Below are 12,046 nucleotides of genomic sequence, written 5' to 3'. Positions count from 1 at the left end.
CAGAACCTGGAGAGCAAGTTCTTGAATCCAAACATTCCTTTGGCAGGGGAAAAACCTAAACCCAGTGGGCAAGGTACCCCAGTCTAGTGTTGAGCCCCATAGGAAAATTAGTTTGGAAAATTGCAGTTCAGCTGATAAAATTATACGGACACTATTGGGATACCACATTTCTTTTGCCTTCTCTTAAAAAAAAATAAGTAAAAGCAAACAAACTATAAAAACTATTACAAGAATGTAAAGACCAAACCACTCTAGAATGATTTAAGACTTCTGCAACTGTTATATATACAACCCTAGCCCAGACTCCTTACAACCATACATGATAACATGCCAAATGTCATGACCAAATTGAATCATAGGATGGTTTGGGTTGAAAGGGACCTTAAAGATCTCATTGCAACCCCCCTGCCACGGGCAGGGACACCTTCCACTAGACCAGGTTGCTCAAGGACCCACCCAATCTGGCCTTGAACACTCCAAGGGATGGGGCATCCACAGAGTTAACACAGTTAAATCAGAAAACTAAAAGAAAACTTCTCAGTGCAAAGTCCAAAAACATTTTTTAAAAGCAGTAATCATTAACAGTATGTTATTAAAAAGTATACAACTAATTTTATTTCATAACAAAAAAGATACACAAAGTCCTCACAGAAATTTCCCCAGAATTCAAAGAGAAGAAAACTTGGCCATAAAAAATTGCAGCCACCATAAATCAAGTATACCAGAAAATTCTATGGCTCTAGACAAAGAGGCACCTACACCAGATGCAGACCTAGTTACAATCTGCCATGAGTTAGTTTAGTGTTGATTCAGCAAACATGTTCTCTTGGATGGTCAAATGTCAAGTATTTTTTGGTAGTAAAAAATTAAAACAAGCAAAATAATTTTTATTTTACTCTGATATTAGTAACAGTTATGTCCATTTTATCCTCAGAAAACGGTTGAACACGCTTTATTTTTTTTAATCACAAGATGAAGAAAGAGTACAGGTCTGGATTCAAATTGCTCATTACCGAAAATTCAGAAGTTAGAAAACAGGAGATAAGCATTTACAAAATTATTTCCATACTTCCATTTAATTTTCACTCAAAATCAGCTGGACTACAGCCTGTAAGTCACTGCAGAGCATGTGACTGTATACCACGATGTTGCCACTCCCTGCTGCTCATCTCCACTCCCTCTAATCGGATAATTAAATTGCTCATGCAACATTTCCCCAGTCAGCTTTCAGCAAACTAAACTAGGTTGCTAAAGACTTAATGTTTGCAGCACTGGATTTAGGGCGGAGTCTTATGCTAGCCCAACACCTTTAGGTGGAAATGTAGGGTATTGTAACAATTATTGATACAACATACTGGAGCAGACAGTAGCCTCCAATTAGTGCTAGTGATGTGCTGACAAAGAAATTACTTTTTTAATTTTGTCTGCAGTTAGAAGAAAACATGCACCTGCTCCCCTGATGAAACTCGTATGCTATCACCTCAGACAATGATGAAAAGTAAACTCATCATCAGTCTTCAAGTCACTGACAGTATCTTTCTATCACAGAGCTGTAAGTGGGTCACAGTAATGAGAAATCAAAGGAAATTCAAGTAGTCAGCAAAGACGTGTTTTGGCTACAAAAATAGCCAAATCTTCATCCTTATGAAGATTTATTACTAATAAATTACAAATCACACAGATTCAAATGTCTGGTTGACCTTCAATATAAGGAGTCCACAGTATGGGACTCATTTACCTCCTGCTCAGGTGTTGATAGTCTATCTCACTCCATTCAGCTCTTATACTTTTCTGAGGCACTGAGCATCTGTGTATTTTGGGTAGGTAGTGGGTTTAAGTTTGTAAACAGAGATCTAATTGTACACTTCAGAACATTATTGATGATGAACACAAGCACAAAGCACTGCTTTCTATTGTGAAGAATTTACTACCAACAGTATTACACAACTACGCCCTTTTGAGACAACTCTGTGTACTCCTAGGGGTTTCATATATTTGTGTTCTGGATTTTACTAGAAAGACCATAAAGTCTTTGTCACCATAATATTTCAACACTTCTGTATCAGGTCTGTTTCGAGAAACAACTTGTGAGAAATACTGTTGGTTCCATGCAACACCAGACGCTGAGGCAAAGGTGCCACACAACTTCGCACAGGTATACAAGAAATCTGTGGCAAAACAGGTAACTAATTTACTAGACCTCCCAGTTTCCAATTCCTTGCTTCTGACAGGGTTTTGCATTGAAGCTTTGCAAGCTCTGACCCATTACTGCCTTCAAGGAACCAAACCACCACCAAAGAGCCCCATGCCTCTTCACACACGTATTTTACTCACCTACACGGCTGATATAACAGGTCACAGCTACAATATTTGTTAAGATGATGATTTCCTTAATCAGACAGAAGAAATTCAGTTGAGCAACAAAAGACTTGTCTTACACCCCTCCCTAATATGAGATTGAGTAATCACAGAAACTCCTCAGGTCTCCAAGGTGTAAGGAAAGGCACAGCCCTGCTCTTGATAGCAATCTTCCCCAGCAGTGAAAAAAACCATCAAGTTCCCAGAAGGTAAAGACTGCAGGAAAAAAGTTATTTTACTGTAGTATCTGTTTTATAAGCAGGAGAGCAAATTGTTGGGTCTTATCTTTTACGAAACAGGAGAAAGAAAAAAGAACAAGAAATATAAAAGTTCTTGCACATATTAAGAAGACATAGTGAAAAAGGGGGAAAAAACCTACCTTAGAGCTTAAATGTTGTGTTCTAACATTTTTCTGGAAGTAGAAACAGAATTATGACATAAGAGCAGCGTTCAAGAGAATCCAGTATTTATCGCATCTTACAGCCTCAGAACAAGACACTGGGTTTTAATATTTTATATTTAGAAATAAAGGCACTTGACCAAAATAGTCATGTAACAAACAGATTACAACCTGTTTATAAAAGCTGATTTTTAAAGTATACAATAGTCTTAACTCTTCTAAACATTAATTATATTTAACAGATAAATAAAGCTTCAAGTTTTCCGTGTTATCTTAAAATTCTTTCCACCCAACAAAAAACTACTTTACGTCAACACGGTATGTTTGCATCTTTTATTTAAATGAATGGCTGTGAAATGGATGTTTTGCTATTCCATTAAAAAAATAAAAGACGACAACTGCAAATGCACCTGATGAAAATCTAATGTCCCCCTCTCTTCTGGATCAACAAAATATGTATTTGTAGAGGAAATAAAGCAATTTACAATACTCTAATTATTGTGTTATGCAGAATCCAAATACTCATCCGGAGTTGGATAATTCACTACATCAGATATCGGCCAGCTAAACACCCACAAACCCATTTTTGCATGTAATTTGTTTAAGAAAATTAACACAGTGATGACTAACTGACACTGTGTAGGAAGCATTTCACTTCTTTTACCATTAGATCATGTTTCTATGATACTATCCTAAAATATTATAGTATTTTACTGAAAAATACACAGCTTCCAAGTAAAGTACTATTACCCCCCAACAGTAACCTTTTACAGTATTCACTGAGCCAAATCAGAGGTTGATTTCCTAAAGAATGCTGACTAGTTCATACATATTTGGAAAACTGGGAGACATTGCTTTGTTTAATAGTTTATGTTGGAAGCCTTCAAAGCACGCTTTATCTCAAGAGAGAGAAAAATTTCAAAATAATCTGTTTGCATAGCCTCATGAAGGGATTTTAAGAACAATCATATATTTTACTGAAGAGGAAAAGTACTGAAACTGCCACTTTGAGTACAGCATAGGTACCTGTGCATCACTTCTGAACAAATTACTGTATTATCATGCTCTCCACTGGCAGATCCCTCCCTCCTTCAGCTATCCAGACTCGACTGCAAATCCATTACCAAGAGAATATAATAGGATTGAGGATGAAAAACTTGTTATTCTAAAATGAAAGTGTCTGGCCATTTTAAAAGGCTCTGGATTTTGTTTCAAGTAAGTTTCACTAACACTTGGATCTTTTTCCATCAAAAGAAAAACAACACAAAACAAAGCACAGTTTAGAACGAAGCTCAGGTGTTACCATTAAAAAAACCCAAAACTCTGTCTTAGTTTCATTAGGTTATGCAACCATTTCAACAAAACCAAACTGAATTCATCTTTACACATCAGCAAAAGCATTCTTAGACTCTGTCACACCGCTCAGAGATAACTACCTCTGCTATTACCAGAACATTAAACACCCTGTTGTTGTACTTGACACAAATGCACAAAGGTCTAGAGTTCTGCAAGTAAAGAAACGGTCTCAGAAACACGATGGACAGAAGAGCAAAGAGCCTGGAGCAAAGAAAGCATCCAATAAGGCCACCTACAATAACAATAACACCCCTGATCATGATCCATCTCCCTTCTAAAAGGCCATTCAGCTAGAAAAATGACTGCAAGAATGGATGAAACTGCACTGTTAGCTATCCAAAGGGATACAACACTGCAGTTGAGTTCTCACTATGTTGCCTATTTCCAGCTTTCAGTCACTGAGACTGTTCTTTGCCCTTTGTACCACCCTTGAAAAACAGGCCACTCTACATCCTTCAAAAACCTCATTACTAAGTACAGTTCTTCAGAAAATCTGTATCTCAGAAACATGACACATATTTTCTAACTCATATATCAGTTGATAGATGTGGCTAAATAAGAGGAATTTACACATTTCAAAGAACCTAACAATTCAGAAATGGAGCGATTTAAATGGGGAGAGAGCAGGGCTGGTTGCAGAGGGGAAGCCTTCCTTTCCATATGGGGTGAGGTAGGAGAAGTACAGGGACACAGGATGTGAGGCGTTCCCCTCAGTGCCAACACTACTGAACTTTTGACTAAACAGTTCAAAGCTTTCAGTTGACGTTGGTGTTTCATCAGGGTTCAGAAGAACTTTGAAACAACCACCTCTTTTCTTTCATCAAACACTGAACTCCATCTGTTTCTACTTTAAGACTCAACCCAAGAATTGTGTACCTGACAAAAGCTATTCAGTTTCTCAAATCTGCAATTTGCTGCATTTCCAGCATTTACCAAGCAGTCGGCTCTCTCTGCCTGGGGGAGTCGAGCACACCTCAATGACTGCCAGGTACATGCAAAGGCCAATAAAGACCCCACAACAACTTGTCATGTTGCAGATGCCATTCTGTTCTCTTTGAGATAAGAGATCTGTGCTTCACAAGAATGCCCTGAATTAATTAAAACTGAATACAGATACTGTAATAATTTATAGGTAGGAGAAGGAAGTTCTCTCCTAACAAATGTTTTTGGTCCTTGGTAGGTTACAACTCTACCCCGATTAGCTAGATAAATCAAACTGAAAAGCTATGTTCATAAACAATCAGAGAAATAAAGAATTTTTGAACATTTTAGGTATAGCCACACATACAGCAAATACAGAGACAATAATTTTGCTCAATAATATTTCATCTTACTACAGTAGATGGAGGCATATAGGTATGTGTTGAGGAACCACAGGTATCCTCGCTTTCTCACATGCTTCACATGAATGGTACACACCTTCAGAGAGCAACTCCGAACACTTAAGTTCTGTCTAATTTAAACACTACAAACCACTTTCCAAAAGTATCAACTTCTATTAAACATTCAGCTTAAGCCTCTGTGAACACCACCGAAAGTCTGCTGCTTGGCAAAGCATATATGGAGAACACAAACACATCCCCAAGTCCATCAAGTTGAATTTTCAAAACTGGTTCCAATTCAAAACTTTGTAGCCTTTTCCTATCACCGAATGAATGCTTTCAAACACAACACATTCAGTTCCCAATTCCATAAACCTTACATTCCATCTTGCTTGTATATGACCATATCTCTGAAGTTACAAGTAGTACAAAAATTACAGCTCCTAATAATTCACCATGGAGAGATGATAATATTCTCGGGGGTTGGGGATGAGGAGAGCACAACATACCTCCCACATAACTTTTAAGAAACTTAAAATATTATGCTATGTGGAATTAGAAATTGCCCTAGTTTGTTTCTTATCTTAATGATAAGCAAACACATACCTCCCAATTAAAAAAAACACCAACAAAAACCTCAAAATTGAAAGTCCAGAATTATGTTAAGTTTACAGAGAGGGATCAATAAGCACATATTAACAAAACCTTCAATTGACCTTATATCATATAGGTTCAAAACAGACAGTAGAAAACAAGTCCATGTAAATTAAATGGATGAAGTCTCAGTATAACTAAATCAATTTTTAGTTAACTCTCTGTGAAATTCTTCAGGCACTGTAACACTTAAACCACCAGCAAGTAAAAAATCTGCTTAATGGCTAGGACCTGTCACAAACTTCTGCAATAAGCTGACCCACAGAACTAGATCCATATACATACTAGACATTCTATACATAGATTACAAATGCATAGGAAAACTAAACACAAGTGGCTTTTCTCGAGAAAAAAGAAGCTCACATATGTGATATAAATTTGGTTTGGTTACTGCTAAACAGTTGTTTCCTCTAATCTATACATGACCACCTTTCACTTCCCATTTACTTTATTCTTTCCATATTACCCTATTTTAAATATTCATTAAGCGGGAGAACACATAATGAATCAAGGCCCGCAAAAAGAGTATGTACAGTCTATTGAGTAATTGAGTAAAGCATATGTAGCATGTGCATAAATACTATACACAACCACACTGTTTTTTCCTCTTAAAAAGGAAAACAAACAAAACCACAAGTATGATGGATACCTAGGTAATAAATGGCATTACTAGCAAACCTCTGACAACAGCAAGCAGTAACAGGAGGTCTCTTGCAGATCTTTTATTTTTAGGCTAATGCCTACGGTAGGACACAAAATTCATACTGGAAAGTATGAACTAACATATAAATTAACTAAGAACTAGAGAAGTTTAAACTGTTCTTTAAATAGACCAAATTGATGAACATTCAGTCAGTCCCACTGTCTAACTCCTATTGCAGTAACCATTCCCACTAAACACATTAATTCCTCTGTCAGACTCCAGACATGAATGCTTTTGTTTGTGTTTTCTCTTAAACTAAAAAAATCACGATCAATTTGACAGGTTTTGCCCAAATAACTGAAAGGAGGAAATGCAGAGGAGATAAAAACAAACAATTTAAAAGCAATCAGTATTTCCAAAAGTTAGAAGTTCACTTGTTGTAAGGAATTTTCTTAGTTCTGGTTTTAAACACAAGCATTCTGACTCCTTGGAAGATTTTTGTACTGAAATGTAGTGTGAAAAGCACAAAGGAAGACTGCAGTTTCAGTACTGCAAGCACACCCCCCCCCTATTTCTTAAACCACGCTCACACTGTTGACTGCTAAGCACGGAACTCAACTGACTTGAAACTTCTCCAGTCATGAGCCTTTAACCCATCTTTTCATTTCAACTCCTTACACGGTTTTTAGATCACATGTAACAATATCCAAGATAGCTTTTAAATGCAATTTCCAATATTGGTGGCATTTCAACTGCTAAAGATCTCATAAAAAAAACCCCATAACTCAAACCCAACCTCTTAAGCTTCATACTTCCACAGCCAAACCATTTACACCACATATGAGGGTGGTGGGCTCCATTCTGCCAGTAAATTAACAGTCATAATAAAGAGGTCATTCAACAACCATTAAAGCACTAAAACTGAGAGCATTCCCTTAACCAGTCAGCTTACCAAAGTAAAAAGCAGTAAGATCTTCCTCCATCAAAACAAACAAATTCCTCTCTTCCAATAATAGAGACCTGGGATGTAACAATCAGATCACTCAGAACAGTTTCTATAGCATTGAAAAAAAGCCCAATTTTTAACATATTTGTCAAGGGAAAAAAAATAAATAGCTACATGATAATATTTCAAGCCTAAAACGTTCAAACGTTCATTCTAAGGTATACACATTTTCTAATGTTTCTCAACTATCAAATTTAAGAACACAAAGAGATACAACTCAGACCATAAACCCTCTCCTAAGATAAGAAGTTGAATAAAGGTTTCAAAAGAAACACATAACATGAGTTGATACATTCTTTTAAAGTTGCTGATTAAGGTACCTGTTCAAATTCTGAGTCATACTGGTCAGTAATTTTGTTTGGGTTTGACGACCAAGAGCAGATGGATAGTAAATAGAATAAATACTCCTTAATGCATTATTTTTCCAGAACTGAAGGAACTGAATGAAATTTGCCAGGTTACGGAGATCTAGATTAGAATTCTTTCTTGACCACAGAACAATGGCTCCTGATAACTTATAAATCAGCTGTTTACACGAATGACTGCATTTATGTTGAAGCAGTCAGTAATTTCATGGGATTACTCCTAAATGCTGGCTGTCTGGACATCAAGCTTTACAGCCAAGTTTAAGAATTGTTAATGTCTACAAGCAAGGCAGCTCATCTAACTTGAGGGAGGCAACTAGTATTTATGTTTGAAAATGTCTTTTTTTGATTCATTCGTATATAGCACCATTAAAGCTTTTTTCCCCCCTCTAAATATTGTTGCAGTATAGTGATGTAGGTAATTGCTTTTAGTTAGATGTTTAAGGCCAAAGAATAAAGAATTACCTAACGAAAACAACAATCACTTCACATACTATTGAAATAATAAATTAATAAAAGTCACATGGAGAAGTCTGGCAGCCAATTAATAGAGAAGCATCTCTTGATACAATTTAAGTAATTGCTGGGTTAAACAAATTACAGTTCACACTTAACCACACAGGGGAGCACATTAGGAAAGTGCAACGGAATAAAGAAAACAAAAGTTCAGGGTCTGTCTGATACTCCTTTTTAAAAGACAGCACCTCCAGCTGGGGCATGAATTCAGCACTGATTCAGGAGACAAGAGCTCTATCTCCTAAATCATCAACAAAACTTCTTGCAACAGTCCAGGTTTCACTTGGAAATCTTGCAGAAATACCAGCCAAGCCCAGCCTTGATTAGACTGCAATGAGATCATTGCTTGAGGAGGTATAGCTGTAGGGTCTTGTAAAGCAGATACTATAGAGAAATTTATTTAAATGATACATCAATCTATCTTGAAATGCATAAACTAGAATGTTTTCATATGTATTAAGTAATATGGATAAAGCTGACTGCAGAACAACTTCAGAGTTCCTAAGGTTATTGTTAGTACAGGAAGTGAAATGACTTTCTGTCCACCGCCCACAATCAATACTATGATTGACACTATAAGTTGGGCATCTCAGATAAGAGCCCTTTTAAAGTAAAAGTAGCCAAGATAATGCAGCTATGGGAGATTTTCACAAGATTCATACTCGAGCACTTTGACTTTTCACTATTTCCAGTAAGATCTCCCTCTTCAGAGGTTTTTTCTTTAAAAAGCAGAAAACACAAACTGAGGCTTGTGAGACTTCTAATTAAAGTCCTCAAAGTTCTCACTTCACTTTCTGTTGAAATACACATGTAGCTATAAAAGCAAGTCCTTTCTTTCAAGATGTCAAATTAGGCAAGAACAAGCTGCCTTTGGGCAATTTTTTTTTGGAATGTTATCAGATACACATGCAGAGATCAGAAAAAATGTAAAGCATTTTTAAAGGGACATTAAAAAATAATAGTACGCAACAAAGCGACAACGCTAAAAGACCTTTTTCTTAAATATTAGCAGCACCATTTGTACGTGGGTGGGGCAAGTTTTAGAAGACCAGCTACGTTTAAAGATCAAGCAAGCTGTATCATGTACCGTTTTTCTCTGTGCCTATTGCAGCAATAACAAAAAGGGAAAAAAAATAAAATAAAAAGGCTTGCGCCCGGCAGATGAACTCTGTATTCTGCCTACCCCGCTCAGGACTCCTTCTAGAAGTCTTGTTTCAGTTACAGAACGAAATGCTACCACGAAACAGGGAAGCCGCCAGGGCTGGGCCCACTGCTGGGCACCAGCAGCATGACTGTGCACTGACCTTTCCCAGGGCAAAGCGCTTCCCTCACAACATCAATCATGGAATGGTTTGGGTTGGAAGGGACTTTCAAAGGTCATCCAGTGCAGCCTCCCTGCAATGAGCAGGGACAAAATTCCAGCAGCTGAGCACACGCTTATCCCCCTGCTAAGGCTGGACACATATTCTCCTCTTTAGCATGCCTTCCCCTCTCTGGTAATCTCGTGGATCAAATGACAACTCTTGTTTTAATTGACTAGATTTCCAGTTAACAAATTCCCAAATAGTATTTGCAGCTCTTCTTGCCCTGGACTCTCCCTATGATATCCGTAATAAAAAACTTCCTTTCCTGTCAGCAAGTGAAACAGCCACACAACCACAGAAACTAACACCCGAGATGTGTGTTGTACAGAAAGTGCTGCAAAGTGCTTGCTCGTGAATTTTTCAGTTACAGTATTTTATGATGCCACTTTTCTGGCAGTTGTGCCATATATGCTAAGGAAAGCACGAAATATTTACACCACAGACTTCCCAGCCTTTACATAAAGGGGTAACTTTCTTCAAAGGTTGATCTTGCTTTTGAGACTGTAAGAAAGGAGACGGGCAGAATTTTAGAAATCCCCCTTAAGCAGCTGCTATCTGAGACTCCATTCACACCTTGTCACATTCCTCTCCTCAAAAAGTGGCAGTTGGCATCATCCACCCTCACTTCCCCGGAGATGCTCTGGACTAGAGTGAGACAGATCTTCAGAATCAGCTAATGCTTAAGCTCGGTTTGAATCCACAAAACCAGGTTTTCCACAGGTATCCTGAAGCATTCAGTGCAGTGGGTTTTCCTGGATCCCCCACTGACCAGCCACCAGCCTACCTGAGAAGGGAGGGGAGACAGAGAGAGAAGTGCGGGTGAAATGGCATCTCCTCATCTATAGCAGCCCAATGATCCCCACTCAGGAAGGGTGTAACTCAAGTCCAAGGCTCTCTTCAGCTGAGAAGAGGAAAACTTTACATCTCCTGCAAGGAGCGCCTGTTCTAACCACCCAGCACTAAATTATTCTTTCCAGTAGCTTTCCACCACTAGAAGCAGAAAAAAACACCACTACAGAAAATACACAGCCAAACACCATGACGGGTGGGCCAAATCAAGATGGAAAATTTTGCAGCTAAATAATTGTAGTCCCAGGGACACGAGTTCCTGTCCCTGGTTTCAAAAACAGTACTAGACACTCGTATCCAATGATGACAAATGAAAATTTAAACCCAAGGCCCCAGGTTGTTTCTTATCCCTAAGTCTGTATGGATGGACCCAGATTTCTCTTCCATGCTGTGTGGTTCCATCTCATTATTCCCTTGCAACAGACCCAGTTCACAAGGTTCCCAGCCCTAGACACTTCTCTCCACATACCACAGCCACATCCTCATGCCACAAATACTTGAGCCTGTTACTTAATACCTAGGTAACATTATGAATAAGTATCACTGATCAGTCTGTAGATGTAGCACTTATTAGCCACTAGCAGAAAGGTGGAATTATTTGAATTGGCACTTAATAGCTAGTACATACATAGTAAAGTAGCTCTTTTCTCCTTTCCTCAAATCCTCCCAGGTTTGCTATTGTGTAAACTCAGGGTACTGGTAAGAGGCCAACAGACTGGCAGTCATTTTTCAGCATATACATATTCTGACACTGACTGTTGTCTCTTGAAAAACAGCAGTAGGGAAGAGATCTAGAAACAGATGGTTTCAAAAGTCCTAACTTGTAAAGTCCGTATCGCAGTTGTTTCAAGAGTGAGAGAAGGGAAACAACTAGGCAACTCACAATGAAACCAACCGAAAAATAAGATTAGAAGAATTTCTGCTGTGGATAAAACAGGACTTCTTGACCTCTGACACCCTCTGGCACTTTTAAAATGGAAACAGGCAGAGTCCAGAGGACTTGTAGACAAAAGCATATATATTATATATATATATATATATATCTTTCCTACAGATCTTGAGCAAAATGTGCTTTCACAAACCTACGTGGATCTATTTTTATATGCTTTCACTGTGCAACACGAAAGCTGTCTTAACAGCAAAACAACAGTTACTGAGGATGGGGGTTCTTAAATCAAAACATACCCAGATGAAAAACATTTCTAGAAAATGT

The 12,046-nt window shown here is 37.9% G+C and overlaps 1 protein-coding gene across 2 annotated transcripts in view; it reads right to left on the bottom strand.

The window, feature by feature from the left end:
- Positions 1-12,046, bottom strand: part of SHROOM2 (shroom family member 2) — a 123,051-nt gene that overhangs the window by 110,070 nt on the left and 935 nt on the right. The window lies entirely within an intron of this gene.

The sequence above is a fragment of the Pipra filicauda genome, unplaced genomic scaffold (assembly GCF_003945595.2).
Source record: "Pipra filicauda isolate LSUMZ 115617 unplaced genomic scaffold, ASM394559v2 scaffold160_size1671714_pilon, whole genome shotgun sequence".
Taxonomy (NCBI): domain Eukaryota; kingdom Metazoa; phylum Chordata; class Aves; order Passeriformes; family Pipridae; genus Pipra; species Pipra filicauda.
The sequence above is the reverse complement of the archived record's forward strand: the minus strand, read 5'-3'. Positions and strand labels throughout refer to the sequence as shown.